This window comes from Lepidochelys kempii, chromosome 2, assembly GCF_965140285.1.
Source record: "Lepidochelys kempii isolate rLepKem1 chromosome 2, rLepKem1.hap1, whole genome shotgun sequence".
In the NCBI taxonomy this organism is placed as follows: Eukaryota; Metazoa; Chordata; order Testudines; family Cheloniidae; genus Lepidochelys; species Lepidochelys kempii.
In genome coordinates, this window is record NC_136381.1 from 183,441,380 (window position 1) to 183,457,785 (window position 16,406).

The window sequence follows — 16,406 nt, forward strand, 5'->3', positions numbered from 1 at the left end:
CCAAATCTCTGGCTAAGTTACTGAAGTCCTCAAATCATGACTTAAAGGCTTCAAGTTAAGAATTCACTATTTGCACTAGTTTAAACCTGCAAGTGACGAGCCTCATGCTGCAGAGGAAAGTGAAAACGCTCCAGGATCGCTGCCAATCTGGCCAAGGGGAAAATTCCTTCCTGACCCAAAATATGGCTCAGACTCTGAGCATGTGGGCAAGACCCACCAGCCAGACACCTGAGAAAGCAATCTCTGTTGTAACTCAGTGCCAGCCTCATCTAGTTACAATCTAAGCATAACACAAGAGATGATACATGGATACAGAGAGATGGGGGAGTGCAAGGAAACATTGAGACAATATTGATCGGCATCATAGGCAGTGGTAGAAGTGGGCCAGTGGACTAACCTTTGGTTACCACAGAATTAGCGATGTTCTTGTTCACATTTATTATAGGAAATACTTCAGATATTAGGGATTTTCTATCATTGAAAAGAAGAACAGGAAATATTGCAAATTCTGAGGCAGCATTTTCTAATTACCGATACAAAATTTTCAAACTTTTAGCTCCAAAAACTCAGGCCTCTGTTAGCAAAGAACCATCTTGTAGAGAACCTATATGCACTAAGAAGATAACAGTTTCAGATATATGGGTTTATACTGTACTAAAAGTCTCAGGAAGATGATAAACTTTCTGATAACCTGAAGTTCAATTGGCGATGAGCTCTGTTCCTGTGAGCTTTGAAACCTGTGCTCTTGCTCACATAAGCCAACAACAGTGCAGTGATTACAAACTCCTAGCCCTTTTTTTTTTTTTTAACAGCTGGTCCATTCAGAGCATGGAGGCAACATGTGCTAGGTTCAGAGAAGATGGAGCCTAGTGAAAAGGTACAAGCCAGCACAGTACAGGTTCTGGGGACAAAACAGAATCTTGGTTACTTGAACATTTTGGGTAACTGGATTGTGTTCTTACTAGCTATCATTAGAGTCAGATTCAAATTCATTTTCAAGATGTAATAAAACATCTCTTCTCACTTATAAGGATTCTCCCCTGCTTGCTAGCAGCACCTTTGAGGTTATCATATTTTCATCTCTGCTTGCAGTAGTATTGATGGGATTAGAAAGTACATTAATGGCTGTTTCATTAAGCTGTGCAAATAAGATGTTAAACAGTGTGGTCTATTAAACCTAGTTATTATCAAAAGCTTGCTGTGGTACTAATCTAATCAGATCTGTTAGGAATTCATGTCCTCGTTTGTCCAAACAGCCTGAGACAATTTGGTCAGAAAGTCCATTAGTGAGCATTCACGTCATTGGAGAGCTCTTATTCATTTTTTAAAATTAAAATAAATTACTGTCAGATCAGTTTCTGAGGCATGATAGTGACCGTGTTCTCTAGCATTTGGAGCAGAGGACTAATGTAGGTGATTCTTGGATTCTGTTACTGGTTTTGACAACAATGACTTGCTTTGTGACTCTCAGCAAGCCATTTATGGTTGTGTTCTACTGTGTAAAATATCTGTAAAAAGTGGTATTTTAGTCCTCCACATTTGTGTCTCAACGATTTAGATATCATATGGGGTCAGTCTATGAACAAAAAAGGAGCTTTATTTGACAGTGAACCCTGGAAAGTGACCCTGGGCTCTGAAATTCAAGTTGGATCATGGATCATCATCAGTACTAAAGGCTCTGCAGGCTAAATTAATTCCTTCCTTCCTTCCTTCCTCTGTGGTCTTCAAAGACTTGCACAGTGGATAACTGATAGGAATTTCATAGATCATTCTGTAGATGCTGGGGATTGAGAAGGAATAGAACCTAGCTTCTTCTCTCTTAGCTGTGTTGGCTCAAGCCAGAGTTAAAATCAGTAACTATATTTATACTGACAGGTTTCAGAATAGCAGCCGTGTTAGTCTGTATTCGCAAAAAGAAAAGGAGGACTTGTGGCACCTTAGAGACTAACCCATTTATTTAAGCATAAGCTTTCGTGAGCTACATGCATCCGATGAAGTGAGCTGTAGCTCACGAAAGCTTATGCTCAAATAAATTGGTTAGTCTGTAAGGAGCCACAAGTCCTCCTTTTATATTTATACTAAAGTAAAAAGTTACTGGTGAAACCCTGGCCCCAGTGAAGTCAATGGGAATTTTGCCATTGACTTCAGTGGGGCCAGAGCTTTACCCTATGACATTCAACATACAAAAGAGACATAGAACTGCTCAGAAAGAAGATGCTATTTTTATATAGTCCCTCTTTAGAGGAGGAACACACTTTAATCTGACTGTACCTTAGCTTCCCTAGTGGTAAAATGAATCTAAGAATAAGAATACAACAGGATGTTTTCATGCTGAATGTTTGAAAAATGCTTTGTGGACCTGTAATGAACTGTTCTATGATTTATTACATGTAATAAAATAATGTTAATGCAATGTTAAGGGTAAGAAAAGAAATCAAGAGGCCAAGAACTTGGTGGGATCCAAAAAAAGAATTATCCATTCATACAAATAATGGAAACATCCACAGTAATATAAGCAAGAGTTTTTAAAAATGCAGAAGGCATATAAATCATTGTGGTTTGGGAGATACACTCATTGTAAGGAAGTTATTTCCTGTATTACATAGTTGTCAACTAATGTCTGGTCTACACACCGGGTTTTGTACTGGTATAACTATTTTGGGTAGGGGTGTGGGTTTCTTTTAACAATATACTAGTACTGGTCCAAACCCTAGTGTGGATGCAGTTATACCAGTGTAAAGGTGACTTATGGGTGTATAGTTTTATTCCCTTTCCTATGCAAGCTACACCAGTATAAACACCTTCTATACCAGTATAACTGCATCTGTATTAGAAGAATTGTACCACTTTAAATATATCTGTATAATTAAAGCACTACAACTTGTGTGTGTAGACAAGGCCTAAGAGTTTCTTGCACGTCCTCTGAAGCATCTGGCTACTGTTGAGGACTGAGATCCTTTATGGCAATTTCTATATTCCCATAAAAGTCAGAACATTAAAAAGTTGAAATTTCTGTCATACTGTTCAATGGGCCCTACTGCAGTTTGTTTGTTTTATGGTACACATTTAACAACCTACACCAAACTATATCAATACAACAGCACACAGTATAACATAAAATTCAATTATTGCACTTAAAAGAAAAATTGCAGAAATAGCTATAAAAAGTGAACACTGAAATACAGCACCATAATATACACTAGTGGGTACAACACGATTTGCAAAACCTTGTTCCTCTTTTAGTTATTTAACGATAGAATTCACAAACTGCTTTAGGTAGATCACTCTCTGCTGCTGTTCTGCAAGAACTATATCCAGATCCAAGTAACTTGGGGCTAGTTCCTTTTACTCTTTATACCCTGATTTGTCTTTTTATTTATTCTAGAGTAAAGCAGGAGTGTCACGAGGTGGTTGACCTCTGTAACTGAAGTAGGTCCAGCTCCCCTGTGCAGGAGCAGATGCTCCCAGTTGGGCCAGTTAAGGGAGCGGTGCTTCACCTGAAGCTATAAAAGGTGGGAGGAGAGGCAGTGAAAGCCTGAGATGAAGAGTGTGAACTGTTTTTGTTGTGTCTGTGAGTATGGCAGAGAGACCGTGGCAAGCTGGCAGAATGTCCTGCCTTGTGACAGGGAGTACGTCACTTCAGTGGATCCAGTGATATTACGTAAATATAATATAACAGGCGTAAGTGAGAGTAGAATCAGGCCCACTCTCTCTGTGACTTGGTGCAGCTCTTGAAGAGTATTAGACTGACAACATCTGGGGTCAAGAATTGTTTCCTTAATATTTCATAGAGGAATAAAGGAAGCTTTTTATGACTGAATCCCAGAAATTGCATGCAGAAAGACTCTTCCCGCATGTGTATTATAAGGGGAGCTGGTGGTGACCACCAGCATTACAGTAGCCCATGCAACTTTAATTCAGCCTTGTGTGTGTATGAATTATGATCTTTAATTACATGATCAGAGGCCATAGGCCCCTGCCTCATTCTATATGCAGGCTGGACACACAAGGGAACAAAAGAGTTCAAACAGAATGAAAATTGTTCATTTTCTTTCAGTTTTTTGTGTGTGCACTCCCCCATTTTGACCATCTTTGCTCACCTTGGACAATGAAAATAGACTTGTCAGTTTCACTTCGCTGTTCTGATCCATTAGCATAGTGTTAAGGTGTTAGGGTTGCAAACATTGTAAAGGAAGTTTTAATTCCAAATGGAAAACTATTTACAATTACATTGAAATACACAATGATACTTCTTATAACCTTGGATTGTATAAACACCCCCCTCCCAACCATTTAAAAAATAGCCACACAAACTGATGTTAGGGCCTAAAGTACCTGATGGTGTACATTTCACGTGAAACGTCAATGTTGATATAAGTTAGCATATGAGGTTGTCACTCTGTCTGTAGTGGCTCATGACCGTGAGTGCCTGCCTCAGGGAAGACAGTCAAAAAGCAGGGTGGTCCCCCTAAACTGGTGGTATGTTCAAAAATCAGATTTCACTAAGCCAGTAACAAAGGTGAACTCCTGAAACACTATAACAGCCTTATCATGGAGTTAGAGACTGTGTCCTTGGGCCCTCCAGTCTATCTTGCCACTCAGACAAGCTGGACATAGTGATAAATCACAAAATATTCAGTTTGATCCCACTCCCAAGAGACAATTACCCTAGGTCAATTTGTATCTTAGATCTCACACCAAAGACAATGTTTGTAGCTAATCCTATAGTAAACTATCTAAGGATTTATTAACTAGGAAAAAGAAATGAGAGTTATTTACAGGTTAAAGCAGGCAACTGATATGGACAAATGAAAGGGAGTACTTGTGGCACCTTAGAGACTAACCAATTTATTTGAGCATGAGCTTTCGTGAGCTACAGCTCACTTCATTGGATGCATACTGTGGAAACTGCAGAAGACATTATATACACAGAGACCATGAAACAATATCTCCTCCCACCCCACTCTCCTGCTGGTAATAGCTTATCTAAAGTGATCACTCTCCTTACAATGTGTATGATAATCAAGTTGGGCCAATTTTCCACTGTGAAAGTGAAGTCTCAGCAAAAATGGCAAATTAAGCACAGGTTTTTGGCTTACATTTTTAAAAGTGACTAATGATTTTTCAGAAGTGACTAATACTATTTTGTGGGTGCCTATCTTGAGACTGCTTAAAAGGGCCTAATTTTCAGAAATGACTGAGTACCCACCATTTGAAAATCAGCCACTTTTTAGGGAAGTCAGATAGCATGCCCTAAAATTGAGGCATCCCCTAATCACTTTCTATTGTTGCAAGTGAGGTCATCGTTTTGTTCTGTTTTTTAAAAAAAATTAAGAATCTTTTTTTTTAAATGAGTAATTAGCATAGAAGGAATAAAGCCTTTCTAGGGAGGTTAGAGAGCGTATTTCCATCTTACGAGCCCAACCAGTGTAATTTGATTAATTCCAAAGGTAAAGCTTCACCAGAAGCAGGGGAACTTTCTCCTCATCTTCCCCAGTGAATACTGATTTTTCTCCTATACTCTGCCCATATATAGTTTTTAAAAATGAAAACAACAATGGGCTGTGGGTGTATGACAGTGTGTAGCCAAGAGAAATCACTTGGACCAGGATAATGACTTCAGGAAAAACACTGCAGGACTAGCCTGTACAGTTCTGTACAGTGGAAAGTTTGATTTGATACTTAGATCAGTAAGCGGCCACTGTAACATGGAAGCAGCTTTCCATACATCTAGGTTTACAAACATCTAGGCAAAAGGGAAGGCATTGGTCACATCTTAATGTATCAAGCAGAACCCAAAGCAAATACAACAGCAGAGCAGCATTCTAGTCTGTGTCAGCTTGATTAATAGTAAATTCTATAGCCATCTGTGAGATTCCTCCAGAAACTTTGAAAACAACGTAATGTACTCACACTTTATTATAATGATGCATTGTACTAGTAGCTTCTGAATTCTGGGCTTGACTCTCCACAAACTTGCACTGTCTATAGTCACGTATAGCTTTACACAGGTATAATTGGACTAGTAACATTGTACATCCACTGTGCACAGGTGTCAGTGACTGTATCCGCTGCAAACTGCTGTGTGTCTTAATGTTACCACAGTGAAAATTATCCTTTTAAGAACCACCACTTGAGCTTACTTGAAATCTTCATGCTGTTTGGACACTTTTAAATATGCTGCTAAAGGTTTAACATATTCCTTTCTGGTGTTACAGAAGCAAGAGTAATTGGATAAAACTACTCAACATTCTTAAGTGGCCGTATTTTATTATCATTAATTAGGGGCTGAGTGACAATCTATATATAACACGACTCTTATGTGAGGGTTAATTTGTGGAGTGACAGTACACTATCTCAGTGCATCCAATACAAAAGAATAACAGTTTATTTTTGCAATTGTGGCCATAGGCATGTCTCTCATCCTTATTTTTACTCTATATAAGAATGCCTTGTATGGGTTATACTGTGTAGTTATCATACAGCAGAGTAGTCAGACACATTTGGCATTTATTTCCCTGTTCCACTGGCTGGGAAGGTGAAAAAGCAGCTAGTTTAATATCAGGGAAATTCTGTCTTAATGAGATTGATAAGGAAAGAGTGTACTGGGAAAATGTGTGCAAAGATCTCGCACATGTATTCCTTGCTGTGCTGACGCTTATGGATGAAAGATTGACAATAAGTGTTTACTAGAGAGAGCTCTGTAAAAGATTTGGGTATATACAAAAACCGTGGATTGCTCAGAATAACTTTTCCTGTGTGACAGTATCCTTAAGGGAATGTGTAATGTAAAAAGCCAAGAGAAGTCTTATTTTTTCTAGCTTTTAATTTCATTCTATAGGATCAGTCCTCAAGGACCATGACAAACATGGAGATTAAGAGAGGATTTTCCTTGGCATGCAGTCACATTAGATTACCCTGCCTACATAGGTACCTTTCCTGTTGCTCTGCTAGCATACTTTGCCCTCAGAATCCTTACAGTGTTCATTTATGCCAAATGCTTCTGCTTTTGTTCCCCATCAAGAAGTTGCCAGCAAGGATTTTTGAATGGCCCAAAATGACCCTGTTTAATTCAAAACATGGATGAATTCAGCCTAAATCCTACATGATGCAAGAACAATCTCTGTGAGCCCAGCAGCAGTAGTAATATAAAATGCTATACCAATACTTTTTATCATCCAAACACTGTAGAAACTTTAATTGTTTGAATATTTGTAATACAAAGGATCAAATGCCTATAGGCCTTCAGTATGGACAACTAACATGGAATAGCTGAAAAAATATTTGGCCCAGTACATACCAGATCCAAATAGCATTTCATCCAAAATGAAAACCTTTAAAACCCCAAATTCACAAAATAAATGAAACACCCAGCAGCAAGTGTTCCCTGGCGAATTGCAGGTATTCATGTTGCTCCAGTTTAGAGGAGCAGCAGCTTAGGAAAGGAAGGACCATCTCAGTGGATGAGAGACTGGAGTAGGACTCAGGGGACTTGGATTCAATTACCAGCTCAGACACAGATTTCCTGTTCTGCCTTGGGCAAATCGCTCAATCTACTCCTGTGCCTCAATTCTCCATCTGTAAAATGGGGATAATACTTCCTTACCTCACATGGGTATTATGTGAATAAAGTCCACTAATGATTGTGAGACGCTCAGAAACAATGATGTTGAAGGTCCTATCAGATTAGGTACCTGAACAGATAAATGGCAGCCTACTCCCAACAACTACCTGCCTGTCCCTTTCTGGGGCTGGGCCGGGGTGGGACTCCTCTTGCCAGCCGTGGCAGCGCCGGTGGGCCTGGGCCAGAGGAGGGGACCTGCATGGTCCTAAGTAGCTTGCCACGCTGCCGCGCAGTTTACAGGGGACCTAGGTACTGACTCCGGTGTCAGTTTGGTGACATGACTATTTTTGGGGGATGCCAGAAATAGCAAATAATTTCTCATGTGCCGAGTTAGGGACAGGGCTTCAGTGAAGAGCCATTTTAACTTGTTCACTGGGAATTCTGGTCTTTTCACAGGAGAATTTAAATAGCAAAGTCATGTGAAAAGTGCATCCTCATACTGATGGGGGCCTTCAAGATACACCTGGATTAAAAACAGTTTATTGTACTGGACTCTTTCGAAGGTGGTGCTCATGTTTGCCAAGGCCCAAAGATCATTATTTCATCAAATACCTGGTCTGAAGAGCATTGTAAATATACTAAGCATATGTTTAAAGTGGGGGAAGGGTGAATAAATCCCTTTCACCAAATTGTTTTGATTGAATATTTACACAAATGTGTCAGACTTAAAAAAAACCCTGCTCATTAATATAACAAAAATGATGTGCTGTTTTACATTAAGCAATCAAGATATGCTCTAATGGAGTATATTTTGGTTTTTGGTTTTTCTCTCCATAAAAACATTGGAATTATTTTTTAAAACAATACAATTAGGCCTTTAGAGATGTTAGCTGAATATTGATTTTGTCGATCTGAATTCTTAAAAGCATCCTTGTTCCTAAGCATAATTTTTAATGATCTTTGGTGTGCGTTTAATCAGTGTGTTAGCACAGAAGTGTGCACATCCCATGCAATAGTTGCAGCGAAGTTTTAGTAATCGGTAATACCCTGTTAAAACTCTATTTGGCTGACTGTTGTATTGCGTTTGCAAACTTGTATTAAGATTAATAAGATTAATAATAGCTTGCACTAGGCTAAAATGTAGATGAAACACTAAGGACAAAGTTGTAGTAAATTGAGCAAAATCCAACTAAAAGGGGTGTTTTGTTCCATAAGAAGATGTCACAGGATCAAGGACTGGAATTGTCAGCCCCAACCAGACAGCTTGTTGGGAAATCTGGGCTATGAATACTAGTACTAAAAATGGAAGAGGTTAGTGGCTGATAAGCTCTTTCCTTCGTGTGGCTTTGATCCAGTGAGTGTAGGTTGGGTACAGTTCCACTGGTTATGCCCTAGTCCACCTACAATTCCCACTTTACAGTGAGCTGCCCTAAAACTCTTCCCTGTTTCTAGTGCATTTTGGGTCTTGAGTGTTTGCATAGATTGTCCCAGGATTTGGCCTTGGGTGCGTGGGCAAGTCAAGGCAATTGTAGTTTTAGAGTTCTAAGTGAATTTTCTTTAATAAAGTAATAAGTGGTGAGTAAGTAATGCAAAGAACCTGGTGTAATCAATATGCAATAAGCCTTCTGCCAAGTGGTTCTCTTATTTTCCGATTTAGCGTCATTCTTGAGTTTCCCCAGAGAACACCATGGGGATTGTAAAATGTGGATGTAATGGTAAATTGGTACTTATTGGGCAGCTGTTAAGTGGAACTGGTCAGAAAATGGTAAGTATCTTCCACCAAAATAAACAAACAAACCAACCTCAAAAAACATTGAGATTTGTAATTGGAAAAATTTTAAAGTTTTTCACCAAAAAGTTCAACCAGCTCTGCTGTTGAGTTTTTTGTAAGTTTGGGTTTTAGATAAGCATTTTATGGAGACATTAAATCCTACTTCTCCCCCCCATCATATCTTGCCTTTGATATTGTATTCTGTATTCAAGAATTGTAGATATTTTTAACATGTATGCACATACACTCACCCAGCTACTTTTTAAATGGAATCTAGATTACTTACCACGTGTATATATTTCTGATGGGTGCATAGACCTTGTCTGGGTCTGGATCCTGAATTTCCTGCCATTGAAATCACTGGAAGATTTGTGTGGTGAAGAAGTGCAGGATTGAACTTGGGTTAAATGTTGCTCCTAGTGAAGTCAGTGGGAGTTCATCACTGACTTAAGTGAGGCCAGAAATCACCCCCAGGGTTTGTTCACCAGTGATGAATAGGAGAGCTAGAGCATATGCATCTACTGTTGTGGTGGGGACTATGTAGGAAACTAACATTTTTGAATGTTCGGAGAAGGAAGGAAATAATGGCTAGCCTTGGATGAAATCAATTACTCTATCTACTGTGGATCACTGGGAATCAGAATGTTGCTCAGGGTGGACAGACTTGCCCATATACTAGGGCAAGAAGGAGAGGGTTTTGTATCTTGCTTAGGTTTATGCTTTGTTACATGAAATGTGTGTGGTTTGTGATGTGCAAATAGGCTAAGACTTTGCACCGTCCTAGAAAAATGTGGTGGGTTCATGTTCTGGTTCTACTTGTGAACCATCAACCCATGTCCACAAATCTTTAGAGACCTAGCTTTTCCACAGGCCTCCTTCACTTTACTTGACGTGGTTTCTGAGGGAAGATGTGACCTGATTGTTTCAACCCTGCTCCCTTTGAGGAGCCCTATCAGTGGAGGCTGAGCAGGGAGGAGAGGTATGTCCTGTGACAAGAGGCCTCTTCTTTGAAGATTCAGGTTCTGTAGAACCATCAGTGTTTGGTTAGTTTGCCTGCAGCACGCATGAATCAAACCTTACAAAGGTCACCCACTACTAGTTTTATAACCAAATAGTAAAAAGTCCCAAATGAGACACTTAAATCACATGAATGGAGCCAGCTAATACATGATAACTCATTCAAAGATTTTCTTGTCTTAAGTTCCAAAGTACTTCTTTATTTCCTAGACATTTTAAGATTGTTCTTCAGCTAGTTTAGTGAATTGTTAGAACTCTGACACAGGTTTATGGATCTGCTACTTTGATGATAGAAGGTGAGGCTGTAAGCACGTTGCTATTGGTTTCTTACACTGTACCTAATATTCCACTGAATGTATATATTTATATTTATGGAAGAGTGCTATAGGCTTAATAGAGATGTGTTCAGTGAAAATAACTCTAGTAACCTACATAACTGTTTAGATCCTTTCTACAGGTGTTTTGAGCCATCATATATAATTTTATAGCTCTTCTTATAGTACCTTTCTCTTCAGACTGAAGGTAGGGTTGCCAGGCATCCGGTTTTCAACTGGAACATCTAATCAAAAAGGGACCCTGGTGGCTCCGGTCAGCACTGCTGACCAAGCCGCTGAAAGTCTGGTTGGTGGCACAGCATGGATAAGGCAGGCTCCCTGGCTCCACGCGGCTCCTGGAAACGGCCAGCTTGTCTGGTGTCTAGGTGTAGGGACAGCCACAGGGGCTCCGCACACTGCTCCCACCATGAACACCAGCTCCACAGCTCCCATTGGCCGGGAACTGCAGCCAATGGGAGCTGTGGGGGTGGTGTCTGTGGGCATGGGCAACGCACAGGTCCTCTGGCCCCTCCACCTAAGAGCTGGACATGCCGGCTGCTTCCAGGAGCCGCGCGGTGCCAGGGCAGACAGGGAGCCTGACTTAGACCAGATGCGCCGCTGACCAGAAGCCACCTGAGGTAAGTGCTGCCAGGCTGGAGCCTGCACCCCTCACCCCCTCCCACATCCCTACCCCCTGCCCTAGGTCAGAAGCCCCTCCCTTACCCTAACTCCCTCAAAGAGCCTGCACCCCTCACCCCCCCACACACCCAAGCCCCAGCCCTGAGTCCCCTCTTGCACTCAAACTCCCTCTGGGAGCCTGCACCCCCTCCTGCACCGCAACCCGCTACCCCAGCCCTGAGTCCCCTTCTGCACTCCAATGCCCTGCCCCAGCCCTGAGCCCTCTCCCATACTCCGAACCCCTTGGCCCCAGTCTGGAATCCCCTCCTACACCCCAAACCCCTCATCCCCAGCTGGAGCCCTCACCCCTTCCCCCACCCCAACCCCTTGCCCGAGCACGGTGAAAGTGAGTGAGGGTGGGAGAGAGCAAGTGACAGAGAGAGTGGGGATGGAGTGAGTGGAGGGTGGGGCCTCAGATAAAGGGTGGGGTAGGGGCGGGGCCAGGGGCAGGGCAAGAGTGTTCATTTTTGTGCGATTCGAAAGTTAGCAACCCTAGTTTCTGGATAAGCAGAGCAGTTTTTATTGTCCCATCTGGTAGCAACTCTGGGGATCTTGAAACTGTCTTCCATCCACCCTGGTCATCACTGTTCTTTTAGTTTGAATCCTTTCCACTCAAAATCACCAGTATTCTTATCTGAAGTGGGAGAGAAACTGTATCTCCTGGAAAAAGTCAAGTGTTAGTTGAAAGGAGGTTAATTAAAGACCATGTGTTTGTTCCTGCTTTAACTCACAGGCCTTCTCACCAAGACAGAGGGCTGGAGACCAACTCTAATCATAAACATTCCTTGTTACTGGATGTTTCCTGAGGGATAGTTTGGCATATAATTGTTCCTTGCTCACTGTTTCTTGTTAGCAAAAATTAACCATAACCCTGGGCTTCAAATATTATGAAGTCAGACGTAAATGGCCTGGGACCAATTATCTGTGATGATGCTGTGTCCGCCCAAATATTTTTGGACAAATTGGCATCAGTTATGTGCATAGAATCCCATCAGTTTCATGCGGAGCAGGAGTACTAAAGGGACTGAGCAGCACACTTTTACAGCTGTGGGATGTTATTCACTAGAACTGGTCAAAAAGGTCCAAAATTTGCAGTTCTGATAATTTTTTCCAGACAAAATCATTGTATTTTGGTGGGGGAAAATGGTTCATAATTTTTGAGTGAACATTTCTCAGACTTTGTCTCACTATTGACTAGTCTGCTATTTGTCTCCTGACACAGTATGAACAACCTTCAGTGGCCTGGTACAGTGCGTGGGAGAGAAGATTCAGAGCGCCGGAAAGGAGAAATTACACTGGAGAGAGAGGTGCTGGGCAGATGCTGAAACAAAGGCTTGGTGCTTGGGAGAAAATGGTTAAACACAAACCCCCACTACCAACAAAACAAACAGAAAAATAGACAAGGGTTAAAAAACAAACCAGAAAGTAGAAAATAGAAAAAATACTTTAAAAATAAGTATAAAAGAGCCTGGGTAGCTGGGTTAAAATGCCAGAAGGAAATATGGCATAATTAAAAATGGAATTTACCTCTCTGCTGGGTAAGTTTGACACCCCTAAGCTACACCTCTGTCTTTTTGCTGGCATGAGTTGTTTCTGGCTGAGAATTTGTGACTGTTACAACGTAGCCCTTTGTTGTTGATTTACTATGCACTAACAGAACCATCATAATAAAAGAACAAATATTATTTTGTAATGTTTGCTTCCCTCCGTGTACTATACACATTTGGCATCTAAAAATTGCTCTCCTAATTTGTATCTGCTCTGTTTTTATATCGTGGAGAAGAGATACAAAAATCCATTTCATAAGTGTTCTACAGTAACAGGCCTCATTCTGCTTCTGTACATTTTGATAGTGTGTCCTTGCTTTCTTATTCTCTCTGTCTTGTGCTGCTGCTCTCAAAGAGAATCTGCCTTATTTCAGATGATTAAAGATTACTGTTGTTTTAGAACAGTCTCAAAATATGTTTGTCAATACTTTCTTGTCTTTGGGTTCAGTTAACGCATGTATTAGATTCAGAACGGCATTTTAGCACATGCCTACCTGAAACTTAAGCATGCGCTTAAGTACCTGCCTGAATTGGGGCCATAATGCATGCATCTGACAGAATATCTGTTTCCATTCATGCTTGATTGATTGTTTTTCTGTTGTCTCTATCTCTCTTGATGTCTCCAGCACTAGCTTCCTTTAAACGACTTTGTCCACATTGACTTTTACAAACCACTTAAAATTTCTCTTAAAAATAAGCCTGTAGTTTTTCAATGTGTCCTCAAGGCCAAACACACATTGATTCAATGAGTGGGTTTTTTATAGGGGGAAGTTAGCAATGTGAAATTTCAATGAAGTTCATGAGTCACTGAGGGGAAAACATCATAGCTGGAGTCTGAGGACGGGAAACCTTGCTTATGAGGTGCTTTACAGAAGCCATCCTGCCTTTAGCTTACATCAATTTTCATTATCAAAGTCACTTCTGAAATATGTTAAGGCAGGAGTCTATTGATGGCTGCTATACAGCCTAGAGGCACCATTTGGGTCAAAATATTCAAAATGAAAGGTTCTTGTACTCACATTGGCTGGAGTGTAAAGGTAATTAGACTGAAGGAACATTCTTATCAGCTGCTGGCCATTTGAAAGGAATGAGCTAATCCACCATGCATGGACCATGCAGCTGAGCTTTGACTGCTCGTGAGCACTCAGAACCGGCTGTGTTGTTATATTCCAGCTCAGAAATACAATGAGGTATTTTGTGTTTATGTCCTAAATTAAGACATTGGGGTATATTTCATCCAGGAAAAGAAACAATTCTCTTATTTGCTGGCACTTGCAAAATATACACACAGGTTTTTTGCCCACAAAATAAATTGTTGGGCTTAAATCTGCGGAGTTGAGCCCATGGCTACTTGATTTATACCCATGCTCAGGTAGATAGGGACTCGGCTATTGAAATCTCTGCCTGAATTTGAATTTCAAGCAACAATTCTGTAGTTAATTAACCCCTGCTGAAAATATACCCTTTAACATATTACAATAATATTCAACAGATAAGCCTAGAAAGTTGGGCCAGGGTGAAGGGTAAAAGGCAATGCCAGAATGAAGCCATCATTAACTGTCCTTTTAAAGTTGTTCTTCCATTATTTTTATTGTATTCTGTGAATTAATACCTTCCTTGTTACCTTGCATTAGTATTCTTTCCTGACAAATTCAAAGAAAGAAGGAGCTAGCAAATAAGAACTAGCGCACACACCTCAGTCTCTATCTCAGTTCTGAAGTGGAGACTTTTTTTTACTGGGCTTTTGAAGTCAGTCGGTTTCATGGGGATGAACTGATTCAGCCACAGCATAGAAGTTAGTCAGAAGAGATGATATTGTATAGTGAATGCTCCCTGCTTTCCTCTGTGGGCTGTAGGGCAACTAAACATGTTCGGTGGAATTTCCCTATGAGCTCAGCATTAGGCTACATCCGTTCCCATTGATGTGAACGTTAAAAGTCCTGTTGACTTCACTGGGGGAAGAATTTGGCCAGCTCTGAGCACTTCTGAAAATTCCACCCATTTTCGTAACCATAGTCTAAAGGGAAAACTATTCAGTCGGATTTTTAAAGGTACAGTTTTACTCAGTCTTGCCGTGTACACACTCACTTGGAGCTGGGTGAGCACAAATTGGGCTTTTATCTGGTTTGTAATTTTTTTATTTTCTGTTTTCTGTAACAAATGTATGTAAAAAATTATCAAAAGTGATTGATTATCCACATGGTTGAAGCCAATAGTCCAGTATGTTTTGGTGAACCATACAATACTCTAGTATAACTACAGGGTCAATTTTATTCATAGATCATTTTTCTTTAAGCTTTTAATAGGGCACTCAAATAGATAAAATATGTAATGAACTGGAGAGAGTACGTTTTGTAACCCTTTCTATAAAGCATGCTCCTATGCTTTTGTGACTTTTATGCTGAGATAGCATGAGTCAAGCTGTAACCGGTTCATTGTTTTTTAAGATAGCTAAATAGATCTTTGATGCTGTGTGCTAACTACTTTTCAGCAATTTTCCTGTGAGGCCCATTATGGTAAATTTCAAAGTATCCATGCGAGTGATGCTAAATTGTTTTTACAAACATCGTGCTAATGTATATTACACAATTATCATTATCATTATTTTGTCATATTTTTGTAACAAAAAATGTGTGCTAGAAGGTATATGCAGGGTTGGGGGCGGGCACTTTCAGCTCCATAGAAAGACACAGACTCTATCCCAAAGATCTTACCAGCTAAAGTCCTGACCCTGCAAACAGTGGTGTGTGTGCGTGTGGCTTTAATTATGCGAGTAAAGCTGTCCAGTTGCTTAAGTGTTTGCAAGGTCAGGTCCTAATTTAGGCATGATGTGATGAATGGGGTTAACAGGAGGAGGAAGAACAAGGTTGTAGGAGAATATATAATTGAAAGTAATTTTAGTTCAAGTATGTGCACTTTATGAAGAGCACTGTACGGTGCTATTTAATAGTTTGCTAACCCCTGCCCCCAGCTCTTATCACCTTACATTTTAAGACCTGATCCTGTGAGACATTGAGAGCTCCCATCCCCTTGCTGAAGTCCGTGTTGATTGAGGTACCTTACAGGATCAGAGCCTTATAGATTTTCCCTACTAATTTAGCCTCTTTAGTAGCTAATTCCTTAATATCCTCAGAGATATACTGTATTGTCTAGACCGGCTAATTCGTATATATTCATATTTTCCAAGTATTCCCTTCTCTGCTCTTTGTTAAGTAGTTGTTTTTACATTGTCGTCCTGCTTAACTAGTTGTTCAAACTTATTAAAATAGAGCCAACCTATTGGCCATTTTTGTGTCTTTATTAATTTTATTCTGTTCCTCATTTGTTGATGGAACTACTTCATTTGTTCTGTTTGCTCTCCCCACAATATCCTTCTTATTCCTCATGTTTCATTTAGCTAACATTATGACTTTACAGTTTTGTTAGTTAAGTTCTCTCTCTCCTATTTTCACAGGTGCTCAAATTCCACATTTGAGGGTATACATGCAGTGTTGTCAAAGCCGTGTTGGTACCAG

The 16,406-nt window shown here is 40.3% G+C and overlaps 1 protein-coding gene across 7 annotated transcripts in view; it reads left to right on the forward strand.

Annotated features, from left to right (window-relative positions):
• Nucleotides 1-16,406, forward strand: part of PDE1C (phosphodiesterase 1C) — a 419,371-nt gene that overhangs the window by 264,207 nt on the left and 138,758 nt on the right. The window lies entirely within an intron of this gene.